The 21,915-nt window shown below is 42.5% G+C and overlaps 1 long non-coding RNA gene across 1 annotated transcript; it reads right to left on the reverse strand.

Annotated features, from left to right (window-relative positions):
• On the reverse strand, nt 1–6,298 carry LOC139176552 (uncharacterized). The gene is made up of 3 exons (XR_011561015.1): nt 5,617–6,298; nt 5,166–5,190; nt 1–2,715 (listed from the first exon to the last, which is right to left on the reverse strand). It is a non-coding gene; the product is annotated as an uncharacterized lncRNA (long non-coding RNA).
• Between the last annotated feature and the right edge of the window lie 15,617 nt (nt 6,299–21,915).

Below are 21,915 nucleotides of genomic sequence, written 5' to 3' on the forward strand. Positions count from 1 at the left end.
ATGATCTTTGCCAGGGTTCTAAAATGACAAATCAAGAAAAGATGGTCTCTTCAACAATCAACAGAAAGGCTACTGATGGAATGAGAGGAAGTATCTGCAAACTTTGCATCTGAATAAGGGGCCAATATCCAGAATATATAGCAACTACTACAACTCAGCTTCAAAACAACAAAAGGCAAATAACTGACTTTTAAAAATGTGTAAAGGCTTCAATAGATATTTTTTCATAGAAGACAGAGAAGTGATCAATATACATAGGAATAGTCCTCAACATCAGTAAGTATTAGTGAAATGGAAACCACGTCAAACCACCTTTCAGGTTGTGTATTTTAAAAAGAATGTAAAAGATTTTGGCAACAGTGTAGCAAACTGGAAATTTTGTACCTATTGGTAAGAATGTAAAATGACATAGCCATTATGGAACAGTTTGGAAGTCCCTCAAAATATTATTAAGAGACTGATCTAAGATCCAGGAATCACTCTTTTGAGTTTATGTCCAAAGAAGATAAAATGAGAATGTTCAGGAGATATCTACAATCACATATCCATTGCCATATTGTACACAAAATCTAAGAAAACCGCCCAGTGTCTACGGGCAGATAAATAAAAAAGAAAATGGGGTGTACACATACACTGGAAGCCTTTCAGGATTTAATAATGAAGGATACCTTGTCATTCGCAGCACTGTGAATGAAGCTCGAGGATACTGGTAAGAGTGAAATAAGGTAGTCAATGAAGGACAAATACTGCACAATTCCATTTACCTGAGGTTTCTAAAGGAAAATTCAGATAAGCAGAGAGTGGAAGGGTGGTTCCAAGAACTGGGAGGAGGCTGACAGAGGGATTATCTGTTTAATGGTTATAAAATTTTTGTTGCAGGATGGAGAAGTTCTAGACACAAGCTGAACAACACAGTGCACTGAATTAATAGGACTGACTGGACACTTCAAAGCTTAAGAGGCAAAGCTGGCCTGAACTTCATCTATGCTTTTAAGTTCCTCCTTTCTCAGACTCCTCTAGACCTGGGTGTGGCATGTGGGTACCACCAGGGATCCCTGCAGAAGGAAGGAGCCTCCCCAGTACTGGGGGCCATGATTGAAGGGGAAAGATTCATTCTGAGGCTCTAATAGGAAAGAGTTTGAATGATGGAAATGGCAGATGAATCATGACCAATCAAAATGATATAAGACCTAGTAAGAAATGGGATTTATGACTAAATGAAGGTGTAATTGGCCCAGGAGGGGGATACTAAAACACAGTTTTGTTTTTTATGAATTGTATAGGGCTTCACTGGTGCCTCAGTGCTTAAGAATCTACATGCTAATGCAGGAGATACGAGCTCAATCCCTGGTCTGGAAAGATTCCACATGCTTTGGAGAAACTAAACCCGTCAGTGCACCACAAGGACTGAGCCATGTTCTAGAGCCCAGGAACCACAAGTGCTGAGCCCACCTTCCAAAACTACTGAAGCCCAAGAGCCCTAGAAGCCATGCTCTGCAACAAAAGACGCTGCTAAAGTGATACACCTACGCACAACTAGAGAGATGCCCTCATTCTCCACAAGCAGAGAAAACCCTGCAGAGCAATGAAGACCCAGCAGAGCCAAGAAGAAATTCAAGAAAAATTAAAAAGACTCCAGGGTAAACATTTTCCTGGGTAGTGATGAGATTTGTCTTTCAGGGTATTGGATGTTCACTTGGTATAAAATCAATGGATACAGTGAATGTGTATACTTGGTTTAATTTTTATGTACATACTCGTTAATGGTACATGGTGATGGGAAATTTTTTTGGGGGAAGTTGACACCAGTAACAGTGATGTTTAAGGTGACAAATATCGAGGAAAGCACAAGACAGAAAATTCACAGACACGTGGAGAATCACACTATTCATTACACACAGAGACACACCCAGTCCCATGGACACAAACCTACACTATTAACCATAGTACAGCTTCCTCCTGTAATCAGTACAGGAGGAACTATAGTAATCAGCCACATTGCTCTACTCATACATTACTTTCTATCACTAGGGCCCCTATACTCATTGCCAGCAGGAATTTGAAATCAGTTTGGCCTCTACACTAAAACCGGAGAGAAAGCCCCAACTTTCTCATCTACAAAGTTTTTCTCCCAAAGTGAATGATTCTACAATACATACCATTTTCACATTCTGAAAGGGCCACCTGCAAGTACAGAAGAGAAGACACTATGAGGATAAGATCACATAGATGCACACTCTTTGGTTCATTTAGTGACAGTTCCTGATGAAGAACAGTGGTGGAGTTCAGCAATATCAGAACACACATACTCAGGATGAAAGGCAAGATCTTTGCCTGGAGGATGGAACTTCTAAGATCGTTTGGGTTGGAAATTGCAGAATTCTTTTCTTAGAGGAAATCTGACTGCAGGAGAGAGAAATCTGTACTCAACAGGATGTAATGGATGCTAACAATTTTAATATCCTGTGGACTGAGGCATCATGATCTGGTAATAAGTATCTCACTCTACATTATCCCAACCAAGGAAATCGTCTCTATCTGAAATGAACACCTTCAAAGACTCATAACCGAATTCTACTCAAAAAGAAATGAAACAGTATTTCTATCTCAGACCAGAAAAAAATAAAAATAAAAAAAAAGAACTTTCCTTGGAGACACATGGAGTCTCTTTGGTCCTGTCACAAGTTGGGTTGACTGGCAGGTCCTCAGTGAAACCTAGGGGACACAGAGTAGCTGTTAGAATGCTAGAGAGGAGGCTGAGGAATCATGCAGGATTTTTTCTCCTTGTGTGGACATGGGGTGGTGTGTATGGATGTGGGAGGTTAATAAGCATGGACTGAACGTGTGTTCCTCCATCCTCTTGGAGGAGGAAGGAAAGTAAAGGAGAGGAGGAAGCAAATGAAAACACATCTTTGGTTTTCTAGCTAGAGGAATCTAATCAACATGAAATATTCAATCTAAAAAATGGAAAACTCTAAAATGTGTGTATTCTTCAATGAAAGAGACCCATGACTCCTCCTGCTCGTTTGCTGCTGCTGCTGCTAAGTCACTTCAGTATGTCAGACTCTGTGAGACCCCATAGACGGCAGCCCACCATTTGAGCTCCTGCTAAATCGCCACTGTCTCCTGATTTTTCCCAGATCACTCTTCCTCCGAGATCCACAGTTGCTGCTACTCTGTTCATCATGTTTTCTATGAGACTTTGCACTTGATTTAAAGTAAACTCTGTTAGAGGACTGAAATCAATCCTGGGCAAAGTATGCTATTCTATTAATTCACTAATTACTTGTCTTAGAGAAAATCAAATACACAAGATTTTATATTATTGAATTCCTACCATTTAAAAATAGCTATTATGAATAATATAGTATTTTTCTATCAATATTCATTTTCTATACAGTGTGTACATGCCCACTGAGCCAGTAGCTGCCCATACTCACAGGGGCCATCTGTTTAGTTGGCCACAGCTGATTATAGAAAGCACAGTTCCTCCACCAGGTTTTCCTGGGGAGCTAGAGGGACAGAGTAGCTCTTAGGACACAGGTGAGGCTACTCACCAGTCACTCAGCTTTTTTTTTTTTTTTGATAGGGACAAGGGGTGAAGTGTATGCATGAAGGGGTAAGTAACTATGGACTAAGCTGCTGTTGAATCATCCTCTTTGCTGGATGAAGGAGAATAAACGAGAGGAGCAGGAAAGAAATGAAAGAGAGCCTCTGCATTTTAACAAGTGATCTAATGATAACCTAAACAGTGGGGGAAGAGGAAACACTAAAATGCATTCCAGCTTTAAATGACAGAGATGAACATCCCTCCTGCTTGTTTGGAGCATCTGCTAAATCAGCCCAGGATTTCTTCCTAGATCACTCCCTCCCCAAGATGCAAAGTTGCAGCTATTGAAATGAACAAGTTTTCTGTGAGATTTTGTTCTTGATTAAAAGCAAGCTCTATTAGAGGACTGAATTCAATCCTGCCTTTGCAAATATCTATTATCAATCATGTGATATTTTTTCCCAGTCTTCACTTTCCAAACAATATTTGCATGTCCACTGAGACAGTGGCTGTCCACAATGAGAGAAGTGATACATTTAATGGGACAGTTCATTATGGAGAGGAACCAAGGGTGAATGCTGACTGTCTGTGACCCAGCGCTTTAGGAGATTACAACGACTCATAGTCATGAGGCTAACTATCAAAATTGAATGTGAGATCTATTTGACACATTCCCTAGAGTGTGTGTTACCAGGTTTAATCAATGTAGGGCTTGTGGTAATATCATCCAGTAAAATGAAATATCTCCCTGATGATAATCTGCTTTATTCCTTGTTTAAGCATGACACTAGCATCAAGAGATAGGACCAACATTGTCTACACAAGGCCGCAAAACTCTAACAATCTGTGAGTTCACCAGGGGATGCAAACCCCGAGGTGCCTTTCACAATAATGACTGTGCCAAAGTTAGCTGTTAATCCACTTTTCTTGCCCTGGTTTTGGGACCACTGTGCCAACCTTATAATGATGGGCACGGTCTGGACCTCGAGCTTATAGTACCTCCAGGTATAAACATAGATGCAGGGACCCCTTGTTTCATGACTAGGATTTCAAGGATGAGTGATTAGTTCAGGTGAGGTGTGCAGACCAGAAACACTGGAAGCCCCCTAGGTTCTAAGTTTGGCTTTTCCACTTAGGAGGACAAGGGCTTGGGCCATTTTTCTCAGCAGCATCTTCATCTGAGGAAAATGAATATTAATGAAACTTGAGGAATGGCTGAGTTGAGGAAACAATCAGGTAATGTATAATCAGTGGGCAGTGGTGATGAGAAGTGTTTAGAAAGTTCACAGTTGACTTGTGCTGTGTAAGGGGGAAAAATCTCCTGAGGAAACACACATACACACACTTTAAGAATCACATCACAGGGGCTTACACATGGGCCCCCAACCCTGATTCATACAAACTCACATCATCTAAAAGATGTGGTTGTTTCCAGGGACCATAGAACACAGACATTGTTCTTAATGTGAGATCAGTCTTTTCTCAGAACCCCCAACCCTCACTCCCATTATAGGAATCCAGCATCAGGGTGACTCTGCAAAGCTAGCTGGCAAGAGAGCCCCACAATCATCAGCTAAATTGTTCCTCAGCAGAGGGACGGTTGCTGAATATTTACCATGTTCATTGGCTGCTCCGGCTGCCTGTGATTAGAGAAAAGAAAACAGTGTGAGGGTGGCAGCGTCATGTGTTCTCTGCAGTAACTTTTATGTTATCTGATTTTTTTGTTTTCCTCAGGTAACTAAACTCTTTAATAAATCATTCATTCCAAAATAAAACAGAGAGGACCCTTGTTGAAAAGACTGGGCTCTTTCATTTAAGATCTTTCAATTTCAAGGAGGAAAAATTTCTACTTAGGAAAGTGCCTACAGTAGTAATTGATAGTACTTTTAGTGTCCTTTTGAATCAGGGCTGTGTTTATAACAGATTTAACGTCAATATTTCACCAGCAAGGAATTTCATACATAAGTGCTAATATACATTGTCTGATTACTATAACTGTATTTCGCTGAACAAAACATAAAGAAGTGAGGCAGCAGTCTATGTGAGACACAGAGAGTTGAGCTTACCTCCAGGGGATGCAGGGGCGGCTCCTCAGCCCCAGCCTGGGGCAGATCCAACACCAGGTGCTCCTGGGGAGCTAGAGGGAAACAGAAGGCCATCAGGACAGATGAGAGGCTGCTTCCAAAGATCTCAGGCTTCTTTTTTGTTTGTTTGATGGGACATGGGGTGCAATGTGTACATGAGAGAGGTTAGTAACTATGAACCGAACTGTTCTTGAATCCTCTTCTTTGCTGGATGAAGTGCAAAAAAAGGAGACAAGCAGGAAGGCAATGAAAGAGATTGGCTGCATTTAACTGGTGATAACCAAACTGATGGGGAAAAGTGAAACATTACAATGCATGCCAACTTTCAGTGACAGAGACGCATGTCCCTCCTGCTTGTTTAGAGCTTCTGGTACATCACACCTATCTTCTGGATTTCTTCCTAGATCACTCAAGCCTCAGGATCCACTGTTCCAGCTATTGTACCTACCAAGTCTGGGAGACTTTATTCTTGATTAAAGGCAAACTCTTGTTAGAAGACTGAATTCAATACTACCTTTCCAAACAGCTGTTACCAATCATGTGATGTTATTTCCCAGGCTTGATTTTCCAATGTTTGCATGTCCACTGTGTCAGTGCTATTCACACTCACAGAAGTCATACTTTTAGTGGGACAGTTCATTATGGAGAGGAAGCATGGAGTGAAAGTTACTCTCTCTGACCCCCCTGTGCATGAGATTTACAACAAGGATCATGGTCACTAGACTATCATTTTCCACTGTGAGCTTTATTTGACAACTTCCCTTGAGTGTGTACTACAGGATTTAATCAATGTGAGGTTACAGTAATGTTACCCAGTACAATGAAATACATCTCTGATGAGAATATGCTTTTGTCCTTGTGTAAACAAAGACAGGAACACCAACATATATGACTTCCACTCTACAAAAGGTCATGCAACACTCAGAATCTGTGAGTTTACCAAGAGGATCTGAGTCCCGATTACTTTTCCCAATAATGACTGTGCCAAAGTTGGCACTAATCTAACTATGGTTACCCTGGGTTCCTTGAAATGGTGACCACCTTATAATGATGGGCAGGATCAGGACTCCTGGACCTACTAGTACCTCCAGGGATGGACATTGATGTAGGGACCCTGGTGCCCCATGACTAAGGATCACTTGACTGACTGGTAAGAGCAGGTCACTCCTCCAGAGGAGCCAAATTGGGATCAACACTAGGTACTCAGTTTGGCTTTTTCACTACGAGGTCAAGAATGTTGGGCATTTGTATCATTTCCATCTTCACCTGAGGAAAATGAATATTAAGCTAGTTTGAGGAATGGATTCCCTGATTGCTCAGTTGTTAAAGTGTACACCTGCAATGCTGGACACCCCGTTCGATCCCTGGGTTTGGAAGATCCACCAGAGAAGGGAAACACTACCCACTCTAGGATTCCGGCCTAGAGAATTCCATGGACTCTAGTCCATGCGGCCTCAAAGAGTTGGACACAAACTGAGTGACTTTCACTTTGGCTTTTGAGGAAAGACTGAGTTGAGGAAAGAATCAGGTAATGTATAGTCAGTGTGCAGTGGTGATGAGAAGTATTTAGAAAGTTCACAGTTGACTTGTGCCATGTAAGAGGGAAACATGTCCTGAGGAAACACATATACACACACCTTAAGAATCACACCACACAGGCTTACACAAAGGCCCCCAACCCTGATTTACACACACTCACATCATCTAAAAGATGTGGTTGTTTCCAGGGACCATAGAACACAGACACTGTTCTTTCTTTGAGATCAATCTCTTCTCAGAACCCCCAACCCTCACTCCCGTTAGGAATCCAGCATCAGGGTGACTCTGCAAAGCTAGCGGGCAAGAGAGCCCCACAATCATCAGCTAAACTGTTCCTCAGCAGAGGGATGGTCACTGAATATTTACCATGTTCATTGGCTGCTCCGGCTGCCTGTGGTAAGAGAGAAGAAAACAGTGTGAGGGTGGTAGAATCGTGTCTTCTCTGCAGTAACTGTTATGTTATCTGATTTTTTGTTTTCCTCAGGTAACTAAACTTTAAAAAAAATCAATCATTCCAAAAGAAAACAGAGAGGACCCTTGTTGAAAAGGCTGGGCTCTTTTACTTAAGATCTTTCAGTTTCGAGGAGGAAAAAATTCTACTGAGGAAAGTACCTACAGTCGTAATTGATGGTATTTTTAGTGTCTTTTTGAATCAGGTCTGTGTTGATAACAGATTTAACATCAATATTTCACCAGCAAGGAATTGCATACATAAGTGCTAATATACATTGTCCGATTACTATAACTGTATTTCACTGAATGAAACGTAAAGAAGTGAAGGAGCAGTCTTTGTGAGACACAGACAGTTGAGCTTACCTCCAGGGGACACAGAGGTGGCTCCTCAGCCCTGGCCTGGGGCAGTTCCAACACCAGGTGCTCCTGGGGAGCTAGAGGGAAACAGAAGGCCATCAGGACAGAGGAGAGGCTGCTTCCAAAGATCTCAGGTTTCTTGTTTGTTTGTTTGATGGGACATGGGGTGGAATGTGTACATGAGAGAGGTTAGTAACTATGGACTGAGCTGTTCTTGAATTCTCCTCTTTGCTGGATGAAGTACAACCAAGGAGGCAAGCAGGAAGGCAATGAAAGAGATTGGCTGCATTTAACTGGTGATAACCAAACCAATGGGGAAATGTGAAACATTACAATGAATGCCAGATTTCAATGACAGAGACCCATGACCCTGCTTTCTGTTTATAGTTTCTGGTAAAACACACTATCTTCTGGATTTCTTCCTAAATCACTGCATCTGCAGGATGTGCTGTCTCAACTATTGTACTTAACAAGTCTGGGAGACTTTATTCTTAATTAAAAGCAAACACTTGTTAGAGGGCTAAAGTCAATACTACTTTTCCAAATAGCTATTATGAATCATGCAATATTATTTCCCAGGCTTGATTTTCCAAACAATGTTTGCAAGTCCACTGAGTCAGTGGCGGTTCACACTCACAGAAGTCACACTTTTAGTGGGACAGTTCATTGTGGAGAGGAAGCATGGAGTGAATCTGACTGTCTCTGACCCAGCTATGCATGAGATTTACAACAAGAGTCATGGTCACTAGATTATCAGTTCCACTCTGAGCTTTATTTGACAATTTCCCTTGAGGGTGTACTACAGGGTTTAATCAATGTGAGGTTATTTAATGTTACCCAGGACAATGAAATACATCTCTGATAGAATATGCTTTTGTCTTGTGTAAACAAAGACAAGAACACCAACACATATGACTTCCACTCTACAAAAGGCCACACAACACTCAGAATCTGTGAGTTTACCAGGAGGATATGAGTCCCGATTACTTTTCACGATAAAGACTGTTCCAACGTTGGCATTAATATAACAATGGTTACCCTGGGTTCCTTGACACTGTGCCCACCTTATAATGATAGGCAGGATCTGGTACCCTAGACCTGCTAGTGCCTTCATGGATGAACATTGACACAGTGACCCTCCTGCCCCATGACTGGGGATCACATTGCTGACTAGTAGGAGCAGGTTACTCCTCCAGAGGAGCCAAATTGGGATCAACACTTGGTACTCAGTTTGTCTTTTCCACTAGCAGGTCAAGATCTTGGGGCATTTGTATCATTTCCATCTTCACCTGAGGAAAATGAATATTAAGCTAGTGTGAGGGATGGATTCCCTGATTGCTCAGTTGTTAAAGCATTAGCCTGCAATGCTGGACACCCTTGTTCGATCCCTGGGTTTGGAAGATCCTCCGGAGAAGGGAAACACTACCCACTCCAGTATTCCGGCCTGGAGAATCCCATGGACTCTAGTCCACGCAGCCTCAAAGAGTTGGACACAAACTGATTGACTTTCACTTTGGCTTTTGAGGAAAGACTGAGCTGAGGAAAGAATCAGGTAATGTATAGTCAGTGTGCAGTGGTGATGAGAAGAGTTTAGAAAATTCACAGAAATTTCCCTCTTAGGGAAACAACACCTGAGGAAGCACACATACACACACCTTCAGAATCACATCACAGGGGCTTACACATGGGCCCCCACCCTGATTCAAACAAACTCACATCATCTAAAAGATGTGGTTGTTTCCAGGGACCATAGAACACAGACACTGTTCTTTCTTTGAGATCAGTCTCTTCTCAGAACCCCTAACCCTCACCCCCATTAGGAACCCAGCATCAGGGTGACTCTTTAAAGCTAGCTGGCAAGAGAGCCCCACAATCATCAGCTAAACTGTTTCTCAGCAGAGGGACAGTCACTGAATATTTACCATGTTCATTGGCTGCTCCGGCTGCCTGTGATAAGAGAGAAGAAAACAGTGTGAGGGTGGTAGAATCGTGTCTTCTCTGCAGTAACTGTTATGTTATCTGATTTTTTTGTTTTCCTCAGGTAACTAAACTCTTTAAAAAGTCAATCATTCCAAAAGAAAACAGAGAGGACCCTTGTTGAAAAGGCTGGGCTCTTTCACTTAAAATCTTTAGGTTTCAAGGAGGAAAAAGTTCTACTGAGGAAAGTACCTACAGTCGTAATTGATGGTATTTTTAGTGTCCTTTTGAATCAGGTCTGTGTTGATAACAGAATTAACATCAATATTCCAACAGCAAGGAATTGTATACATAAGTGCTAATATGTATTGTCAGATTATTATAACTGTATTTCACTGAATGAAACATAAAGAAGTGAAGGAGCAGTCTTTGTGAGACACAGAGAGTTGAGCTTACCTCCAGGGGTGGCAGAGGCAGATCCTCAGCCCTGGCCTGGGGCAGTTCCAACACCAGGTGCTCCTGGGGAGCTAGAGGGAAACAGAAGGCCATCAGGACAGAGATGAAGCTGCTTCTCAAGATCTCAGGTTTCTTGTTTTTTATTTGATGGGACATGGGGTGGAATGTGTACATGAGAGAGGTTAGTAACTATGGACTGAGCTGCTCTTGAATCCTCCTGTTTGCTGGATGAAGTACAACCAAGAAGACAAACAGGAATGCAATGAAGGAGATTGGCTGCATTTAACTGGTGATAACCAAACCAATGGGGAAATGTGAAACATTACAATGCATGCCAGCTTTCAATGACAGAGACTCATGACCCTGCTTTCTGTTTAGAGCTTCTGGTAAATCATACCTACCTTCTAGATTTCTTCCTAGATCACTGCATCCTCAGGATGCAGTTTCAGCTATTGTACCTACCAAGTCTGGGAGACTTTATTCTTGATTAAAGGCAAACTCTTGTTAGAAGACTGAATTCAGTACTACCTTGGCAAATAGCTATTATCAATCATGAGATGTTATTTCCCAGGCTTGATTTTCCAAACAATGTTTGCATGTCCACTGAGTCAGTGGGGGTTCACTCTCACAGAAGTCATACTTTTAGTGGGACAGTTCACTATGGAGAGGATGCATGGATTAAAGCTGACAATCTCTGACCCAGCTGTGCATTTGATTTACAACAAGAGTCATGGTCACTATACTATCACGTTCCATTCTGAGGTTTATTTGACAGTATCCCTTGAGTGTTTACTGCAGGGTTTAATCAGCGTGAGGTTATGGTAATGTTACCCAGTACAATGAAATACATCTCTTTTGATATACTTTTGTCCTTGTATAAACAAAGACAGGAACACCAACACATATGTCTTCCACTCTACAAAAGGCCACCCAACACTCAGAATCTTTGAGGTTACCAGGAGGATATGAGTACCAAGATTCTTTTCCCAATAATAACGTTGCCAAAGTTGGTGTTAATCCACCTATGGTTACCCTGGGTTCCTTGACCACTTGCCCACCTTATAATGATGGGCAGGATCTGGACCCTTGGACCTGCTAATACCTCCTGGGATGGATATAGATGCTGAGACCCCCTTTCTGCATGACTGAGGATCACATTGGTGACTAGTAGGAGCAAGTCACTCCTCCAGAGGAACCAAACTGAGATCAACCCTAGGTACTAAGTTCGGCTTTTCCACTAGGACATTAAGAATTTTGGCCATTTGTCTAATTACCATCTTCACCTGAGGAAAATTAATATTAAGCTATTTTGGGGAATGGATTCCCTGATAGCTCAGCTGTTAAAGAGTCTGCCTGCAATGCTGGATACCTGTGTTTTATCCCTGGGTTTGGAAGATCCCCTGGAGAAGGGAAAGACTACCCACTCCAGGATTCTGGCCTGGAGAATTCCATGGACTCTAGTGCATGGGACCGCCAAGATTTGAATACAAACTGAATGACTTTCACTTTTGTTTTTGAGGGAAGACTGAGTTAAGGAAAGAATCAGGTAATGTATAGTCAGTGTGCAGTGGTAGTGAGAAGTCTTTAGAAAGTTCACAGTTGACCAGTGCTGTGTAACAGGGAAACCCCTCCAGAGGAAACACACACAGACACAGAGCTTCAGAATCACACCACTTGGGCTCACACATGGGCCCCCAACCCTGATTCACACAAACCCACAACATCGAAATGATGTAGTTGCTTCCAGGTACCGTAGAACAAAGACATTATTCTTTCCTAGGAGATCAGTCTGTTCTCTTCACCTACAGCCGACACCCCAAGTAGGAATCTAGCATCAGGGCCACTCTCCAACCAGAGCCAGAGAACCCCACCTTTATCAGTTGGATTGTCCCTCAGCAGAGTGATGATCCCTGAATATTTACCGTATTCACAGGCTTCCCCGGATTCCTGTGATTGCAGAGAAGAAAACAGAGTGAGTGTGTCAGGATCTTGAGTTTTCTGCACTAAGTCTTCTATTATCTGGTTTTTGTCCTCAGGTAACTAGCACTCTTTATTTCAGTGTCTCCAAAATAAAACAGACAGTCTCCTGTTGGAAAGACTGGTCTGTTTCATATTAGATCTCTCAGTTTTAATTTGACCAACGTTTACAAATTGTTTTTCAAGAAAGAAAACTTTCTGCTGAGCAAAGTACCTACAGTAATAAATGATGCTGTCTTATTTAAATGTCCTTTTGAATCAGGACTGTGTTAATAATAGATTTATCCTCTCTACTTCCCCAGCCAAGGATTTACATGCCTCAGTGGTAACATAAATTCTCAGATTACTATAACTGTGTTTGACTGAAAGGAAAATAAAGAAGTGAAGCCGCAGCCTTGCCCCGGTTAAGAAAGCTGCACTTACGTCCACCATCCTCAGAGGCTCGTCCTCAGCCCCGGCCTGAGGCAGCTCCACCGCCATGTCCTCCTGGGGAGCTGGAGGGACACAGAACAGCATAGGGACACAGGTGAGGTGCTCACTAACCTCTCAGGAGCCTTTTTCATAGAAGGGGCATGGGGTGGAGTGTATGCATAAGGCATTAGTAACTATGGACTGACTTGCTGTTGAATCATCCTCTTCATTGTATAAATAAGAGTAAATCAGAGGAGCAGGTAACTTCTGTATTTTAACTAGTGATAACATAACAGTTCGGGCAAAAAGAAACACTGGAATTCATGCCACCTTTCGATGACAGAGACTCATGAAACTCCTGCCTGTTTATATCTTCTGCAAAACCACCCCTATCCAGAAGGATTTCTTCCTAGATCATTGCCTCCCCAGGATTCAGTTTCAGCTGGTGCACTTATTAAGTTTTCTGTGAGATTTTGTTCTTGATTAAAAGCAATCTCTGTTAGAGAACTGAATTCAACCCTACCTTGCCAAATAGCTATAATCTATCATGTGATGTTTCTTCCTAGTCTCCATTTTCTAAACAATATTTGCACGTCCACTGAGTCAGTGTCTGTTCACACTCAGTGAAGCCATACATTTAGAGGGACAGTTCATCATGGAGAGAAAGCACGGGGTAAACGTTGACCTTCTTGGACCTTGGTGTGCAGGAGGTTTACAACAAAAGTCAAGGTCACCAAGGAGAGTGTCAAGTTCCACTGTGAGATCTATTTGACACCTTCCCTTGAGAGTGTGCTACAGGGTTTAACCAATGTAAGGCTTATGGTAATGTCACCCAGTACAATGAAATATCTCCCTGGATGACACTCTGCTTTTGTCCTTGGTTAAGCAATGACACTAGCACCAACAGATATGGCCTGTACTGTCTAAATAAGGGAACACAACTTTCAGATCTTTGAATTCACTAAGAGGATATGAATCCCAAAGTGCCTTTCACAATAATGACTGTGGCAATGTTGGCGATAATCCACCTATGTTTGCCCTGGGTTCCGTGACCACTGAGCCATCTTACAATGATGGGCACAATCTGGACCTCTGGAGCTCTAGTACCTCCAGGCATAAAAGTAGATGCAGTGACCCCCTTGCTCCATGACTGAGGATCCCATGGTTGAGTGATAAGTGCAGGTCAGGGGTCCAGAGCAGACACACTGGGACCACCCATAGGTTCCCAGTTTATTCTTTTCCAGTTTGGAAGTCAAAAGCTTGGTCCACTTTTCTCAGCACCATCTCCATTTGAGCAAGATGAATATTAACCAAACTTGAGGAATGACTGAGACGAGGAAAGAATTAGGTAATCTATAGCCAGTACACAGTGTGTTGAGAAGTGTTTAGAAAGTTCACAGTTGACTTGTGCTGTATAAGAGGGAAACATCTCCTGAGGAAACACACACAGACAGCTTGAGAATCACACTGCATGGGCTCACACATGGGACCCAAACCCACGCATCTAAATGATGTAGTGGTTTCCAGGTACCATAGAGCACGGACATTTTCTTTCCTGGGAGATCAGTCTCTTATCTGCACCCCGTGCCTTCACCCCCTTTAGGAATCCAGCATCAGGGCGACTCTCCAAACAGAGCTGGCAAGAGATTGCCACATTCATCAACTAGATTATTTTCAACAGAGGGATGATCCCTGAATAATTACCATGTTCACTGGCTTGTTCACAGGCCTGCAATTAGAAAGAAGAAAACAGTGTGAGGGTGTCAGCATCTTCAGTCCTGTGCATTCAGGTCTTTTGTTCTCTTTTTCTTTTCAGAAAACCAAATGGGAATGTGCTGTTGCGTCCATATCCCCAAAATAACACATAGAGGACACCTGTGGGAAAGGCTGGAGCTCCTCCGGAAAAGCACTCCAGCTCATTTTCACCAGTAATTAAAACTTTCATTTCTGGAAGGAACACTTTCTGCTGAGGAAACTGATCCCAATTCCAGTTTTTAATTTATGTTGTAATTTTTGAAAAACATCCTTTTGAATAAGTTATCTGCTAGGAGAAATTCATCCATCAAATTAAAAACTGTTTATATGAACTGTCTTGAATATTTTGAACCTTTATCTGAATTCAGCTAGAAAATAAAGTCATGGAGCAACACTTTTATCTCAGATGAATAGGAGGCACTTACTGTGGAGTTGGGCAGAGCCTCTTCCTCTAACGTTGAAATGGATAGCTCCTCAAGCTGGTCCTCAGGAAGCTCTAGGAGGACATAGAGGAATTTTCAGGACATTTGTGATGCTGATTGGGAAGACATGTTAATATGGACACATCGGGGGAGTGTGTGGATGTGGGTGGTTAATAAGTGTGGACTGAAATCTGTTGGACAACCTTTATCATGGATGGAGGAAGGCAAAGGAGATGAATGTTTCAGAAATGAGTCAGAGAGCCTTAAGCTTTCTGGCTAAGGGGAACCTGATTGACTTGGAAGTCGGTTTGACAGAGGGAAGCACTAAAAATCACACTATGCTTCAGTAGTCATGTACTGTTGTGAGACTTGGACCATTAAGAAGGCTGAATGCCAAAGAATTAATGCTTTAGAATAGTGGTGCTAAAGAGACTCTTGTGATTTCCTTGGACAGCCAGGAGATCAAACCAGTTAATCATAAAGGAAATCAATCATGGATATTCATTGGAAGGACTGATGCTTAAACTTCAATACTTTGGCTGCATGATGTAAAGATCAGGCTCACTCGAACAGCCCCTGATGCTGGGAAAGACTGAGGGCAGGAGGAAAAGAAGGGGCCACAGAGGATGAGATATCTGGATAGCATTATCGACTCAATGGACATGAATTTGAGCAAACTCCAGAAGATAGTGAAAGACAGGTCAGCCTGGTGTGCTGCTGTCCATGAGCTCACAGACATAAACTAGGGACTGAGCATTGTCATAAAAAATACATTGTATTTATTCTTTTCATTATTTTTAAGAATTAAAAAGTTCCATCAGTTCAGTTCAGTTGCTCAGTCATGTCCGACTATTTGTGACCCCATGAATGGCAGCACACCAGGCCTCCCTGTCCATCACCCGATGCCATCCAACCATCTCATCTTCTGTCATTCCCATCTCCTCCTGCCCTCAATCTTTCCCAGCATCAGGGTCTTTTCAAATGGCTCAGCTCTTCACATCAGGTGGGCAAAGTATTGGAGTTTCTGCTTCAACATCAGTCCTTCCAATGAACAGGCAGGACTGATCTCTTTTAGGTTGGAATGGTTGGATCTCCTTGAAGTCCAAGACACTGTTCAGAGTTTTCTCCAACACTGCAGTTCAAAAGAATTAATTCTTTGGTGCTCAGCTTTCTTTATAGTCCAACTGTCACATCCATACATTACTACTGGAAAAACCATAGCCTTGACTAGATGGACCTTTGTTGACAAAGTAATGTCTCTGCTTTTTAATATGCTGTCTAGGTTGGTCATAACTTTCCTTCCAAGGAGTACGCGTCTTTTAATTTCATGGCTGTAATCACCATCTGCAGTGATTTTGGAGCCCAGAAAAATTAAGTCAGCCATTATTTCCCCATCTATTTGCCATGAAGTTCTGGGACTGGATGCCATGATCTTAGCTTTCTGAATGTTGAGCCTTAAGCCAACTTTTTCACTCTCCTCTTTCACTTTCCTCAAGAGGCTCTTTTGTTCTTCTTCAGTTTCTGCCATAAGGGTGGTCTCATCTGCATATCTGGTGTTATTTATATTTCTCCCAGCAATTTGATTTTTCTGTATTCACAGTTTAGTGTACCTATCAACACCATCTACATCTTTTTCATCAGATCCAATATAACCTCTGTACCCATTAAGTCATAATCCACCTTCTCCATTGCCTCCTTGCTTTGGTAATTTCTATTTCCAACTTCCATTAGTTAGCCTATTCTGTGTACCTTAAACCAGTGGAATCATACAATATTTGTCTTTCTGTGCCTGCCTTATTTCACTAACTATAATAAATGTTTGTGTTAATCATTCATCCACTTTATAGCATATCAATCTTTAATTCATTTTTATGGCGGGATAGTATTCCATTCTGAGTACATACCACATTTCATTTATCCATTCATCACATGATGGTCTTTGGGGTGTTTCTAGTATTTACGTACTAATAATACACTGTGAATATTAGTGTGTAGATTTCTGTATGGTAGTATAATTTAAATGTGCATATTTAAAATATCACTGAATACAAATACAAATACTGAATACAATACAAAGTGTGAATGTTAGGTGAACTAACAATGTTAGACTTTGAATTACTAAAATATGTATTTTCTCACTAATTGTAAAAAATGTGGCACACATATGTTATCTGTGAGTAGAATTTGATAGCTGAAACTGAAGTGATATGATATTGGAATTTTCTGTATAATCCATACAACTTTTATGTCAATGTAATCCTGCTTTAAATAAAGTCTAATGATTTAAAGAAACCTTGAAACATGACTTCAGGGGGGAACACATCACAGCTAGTGTTAAAAAATTAGCTAATGTCCAAACCATAGCTAGAGACCATCTTCACTTTTAAGCATGAACCAAATGTTGAATTTAGAATGCATCTTTCCTTTCATAGTTAAAGCAGTACCAACTGATATAGTTTCAATTTGAACACATGAAATAAAAGAACATTGCTTAATATTTCTGTTTTTTTTTCTTAAATATGAGGCCCTGAACATACTACAATAATTATTCTTGAATGAAATTAATGAGAAAATTTCCACAGTACCTTCAGTTGAGTCAGTTAGAGGGTGCACCCTATTATGTGGCCAACAACAAACTCTCTTCATCCAGCTGACTCTTGATGTTCTTGACATTTGAGGGGTGTCGCTTCTCACCTTCTGGATGAGACATCCTGTGAAATGGTGAGAGGTGTTGACATGTTGCCGGCAGAGGACCACCCGGGAACTAATAATAATTGATCCATAATTCAATCCTCTGGTCCCCTTCCTCACCAGATGCCTCGCAAGGCCTCCTGAATCCAAGGTGGACTTAGGAAGATCTGCAGTTTGAGGTGCACTGAAAACATCCAACAGACTGGCTGTGTGTGCAAATATCTCTATTTAACTGAGACCTAGAAGCTCAGCAAAACATGGTGACCATGGCTGATGGACTGGATTCAAATCACATTTAGGAGAAGCAGGTACTTGGGAAAGACATATGGGTACCTCTTTGCCTCAGTTCCCTGTCCTGAGTTGGAGAAATGTTAACATGGCCTATTTTTAGTATTATGAGGCCAAGAATGATTAAGTACAGGTAAAATATTAGAAAAATAAAGGAGGGACTTCCCGGGCAGTCCAGTGGGTAACAATCTGCCTCTCAACGCAGGGGACAGGGTTTGATTTCTGGTCGGCAAACTCCGGTCCCACATGCCTCTGAGCAGTTAAGCCCACGTGTTGCAACTACTGAGGTCAAGGACCACGAGTAGAGAGTCAGTGCCCTACAACGAAAGAGCTGCACGATGTCATGAAGATTCCACGTGCCACAACTAAGACCCAATGCAGCCAAATAAATAAATGATAGACAGACAAATAAATAAATAGAAAAGTAAAGGACTGGTGCTTCATAATGCCTCTGTAAGTGTTCAACCTTGAATGATGGCAAGAATAAGATGGACCTTCAGTACTGGTTGAAAGCAGAGAGGACATTTGGATGGCTCCAGTAAGTGGGGATGGAAGCTTATTCTTCAGCTTTTTCACCAAAACAAGTTTTTATAGCTCATGGAGAGTATCTATTATCACCTCTTCGGACACCCAGCCCTGTTCAAGAGGAAGGGTGGCCAAAGTGTGGGCTGTAATCCATATGTTACATTAGATGGTGTTGAAATTTAGAGAGATGAAGTGATTTTCCAAGGGTCACACAATAATAAATAGTGGATCTGGGACAGGATTGTGATGGTTCCCTGAGGACACAGATGCCTGCACCCCTGAGACCTGTGCTAAAACCCCTTAACCAGGACCTCAACCCTACTTCCAACTCAAATTATTCTGTCCCTAGTTTTCTGGGGATGAGAGCTGATGCCCTGAAGAAGATGCCTCAGCCTTAAAAAGAGCTCAAATCCTCCTTCTACCACTCATCTCTATATCTCAGTTCCTGATCCCAAACACAAATTTCCTCTGAGCAAAGCCCCTCAGAAAGACCACAGGATTCCAAGTCTGTCCATCCTCCAAAGCTTCTTCACACACTCAACCATCTCAGGAGCAGCCTTCCCAAAGCCCAGTTCACCTTGCTAAGTGACCAGGGGTCTGTTTGGCCAACAAGTTAGCTCAGAGTTCAGAACCTTCTAAACCAAAGGCCACATGATGTCTCTACCAAGAATTAGCTTCCCTTTAACTTGACCAAGTCTAGATGAGCAGTTAATGTGAGTTAACTGGGGAGGTGGCCATCTGTGCTGGCCTTTGGTGTCTTAATTAAGTCTGAGATGCTCAAAGCCTCACAGCTGATCTGAACTCTTATTTGAGCAGCCTGGACCAAGTGCTAGCTAAGAATGGGCAGGAGTTAAACCTTTCCCTACTATAATTCTGACCCTATCAACTTCTCATCATGCTCTAGACCCTGGAGTGGAAGACAACAGAGCCCCATATTCTTTTTGAAAATCATCTCCATCCTCACAGCCTGGAGACTGTAACCCTAGATTCTCCTTGAGGATCAACAGACAGGCTCTCCTTCCCTTAGTGACCAAATGTTCATCCTACCAACCCAACAGCACTATGCCATCTCACTAAACTCCTTGGCAACAGCCAAACAATGATTCAGCCCACATCCACCCATGGGAATCCGACCAGTAAATCCCAGTTTCTTTCCTTTTTAAGTCTCTAGATTTACACTGCTAGTGTTTGTAGATTTAGGCAGCAGCATTTGAGAACAGTTGAGATGTAATTCCCTTTACTATAATGTCAGATGTTGGGGAGACATCATGGTTCTCTTCTGTTAGTTCTTTCCATCTGTTCTCTGGTAAGAGTGTGTACAAAACTGGCTTTGGGAAATTGGAAATTTAGGAATATATTTAAGGCAGCCAGCTGACAGGAGAATCAAAACATAATTTAAGGAATAATACAAAACTATAAGACACAGTTATAACTCTGTAGATAAATTAGAGTGATGGAAAAGAAACATAATAAGATGAGGAAAATTCATCAGTAAAGGTTAACCAGCCCATTTGAAGGAACAGCGTTCAGATGATCAGTGTGAACCTACCTCCCAAACAATTCAGGTTGCCCATTTCTCTTTGCCACCATACATGAAGCTCTCAGCTCGCAAACACACTGAATGCGGAATGTGTATCACCCCATTACCAAGGCGACCACACATCACAGAACCTTCAGAATTAACTGAACTCTGCACAGGATGAGTCCAACTGCCACTGTCCAATTGCTACTGTCATTCCATGGACAAGTTTGGCTTTTCAGAGAAAACATTTTATTTCAAAAATTGAATCTCAGGCTCATACATTCCTCTCTGATTATGAAAATAATTTATATGAATGAAAATGTTCTGTCCCCAAGTATAGCTGATAGTGAACATTTCGGGGTGAGGAGGGACAAATCTAACACATTGAGAATAAAAACAGATTCTATTATTGATTAGAATATCATCTTGGTACTGATCACAAGTTTGTGCTTCTAACACAGTGAGGAGAGAAAGCCTTACTGCAGGGCCACACAAGGAGAAAAGACAGACAAACAAAAAAAGCTGAGCACCCAGAAAACTTTCAGCAAAGTGCTTTTCTAGGAAAGCTGAGGGAGTGGCCTGGTTACTTCTGGGGTCAGAGTTTTTGTTCTTTAGGTCAGGTCATGGTCAGGTCACGATGTTCTTGTGGTGTTGGTGGTGGTTTAGTCACTGAGTCAAGTCCGACTCTTGTGGCCCCATGGACTGTAGCCTGCCGGGCTCCTCCATGGGATTCTCCAGGCAAGAATACTGGAGTGGGTTGCCATTTCCTTCCCCAGGGGACCATCCCAACCCAAGAATCAAAACCCAGGTCCCCTGCACTGCAGACAGGTTCTTTACCGATGGAGCTAAGAGGGAAGCCGTAATGTTGCTGTAAACCTCCCCACAAAACAAATGCTACTCTCATTTCTGACAAGAAAGCATCAGGTCGCAGGCACCACCCTCTACCTCTGGGGTCCAGGCCCAGGCCAGGAGGAGGGGGTCCTGGGTGTGCAGGATATCCGGCACCCAGTCGGGGTCCTATGTCCAGTGCCCGGCCCTGGCTGAGGGGGCGGGTCTCAGTGGGCAGCACCTCAGAGCCAAGTCCCAGACCCCATCCAACTTTCATCTCTCGGTGCCTGGCGCCCAGGACCCATCCGGGCCTCAGGCTGTTCATTTAAGCTGCAGAGACATACTTGTAACGATTTCCAACTGGGTTAATCTTTAGTTCACAACAATTACTCTCTTTGAGAGAGGTCCCAACTACAGAGGTGAGCCTGAAATGATGTGTAAGATCCTTGCACACCAACCTAACCTCCTGCCACCTCCTGGGGGTGGACAACCGATCAATGCTGGACCAAGTGCAGAAACGTGAATGGAGAACAGGAGCTGGGAAACTCTTCCCTTAGTAGCCAGGGTCGTATCCTCCAGCTGCCCAGGGCTCTGGGGACCATGCCCATATTGTCCTCTGCAGCTTATAGGTCATGGAGGCAGGGACTGGGGAGAGGTGCATTGCTTTGTGTTGGGAAGAACCCTTGGAAAAGGGAAAGGCTACCCAATCCAGCATTCTGGCCTGGAGAATGCCATGGACTGTATAGTCCATGGGGTAGCAAAGAGTCAGACACGACTGAGTGATTTTCACTTTCACTTCGGCGGCTTTGTGGCCTGAATCTGGCCTGTGGGTACCCATGGCAAGGGCTCTGGGACTCTGTGGGCACAGTCCCCAAACTGTCCTGGGCCCCCATCCCACCGGCCTGCATGGACAGTTTGTAAATGAGCTCTATCAGGGTGGGCTATTAAGATGTGATCCATATAATGGATCATATAGACTTGTTCATATTTACTTCTAACATCTTCTAAAGCAGCATTAACAAACTTTTGACATAGGGTGGGGCTATTTTTCATTCCCTGAGTCAAGACCTTCCATTGAAACTTTAGATAAGACTGTTTACGATTTTCTAATGGAAGACTAAAGGCAAATCGCTTTTTATC

This window comes from Bos indicus, chromosome 16 (genome assembly GCF_029378745.1).
Source record: "Bos indicus isolate NIAB-ARS_2022 breed Sahiwal x Tharparkar chromosome 16, NIAB-ARS_B.indTharparkar_mat_pri_1.0, whole genome shotgun sequence".
NCBI lineage: Eukaryota > Metazoa > Chordata > Mammalia > Artiodactyla > Bovidae > Bos > Bos indicus.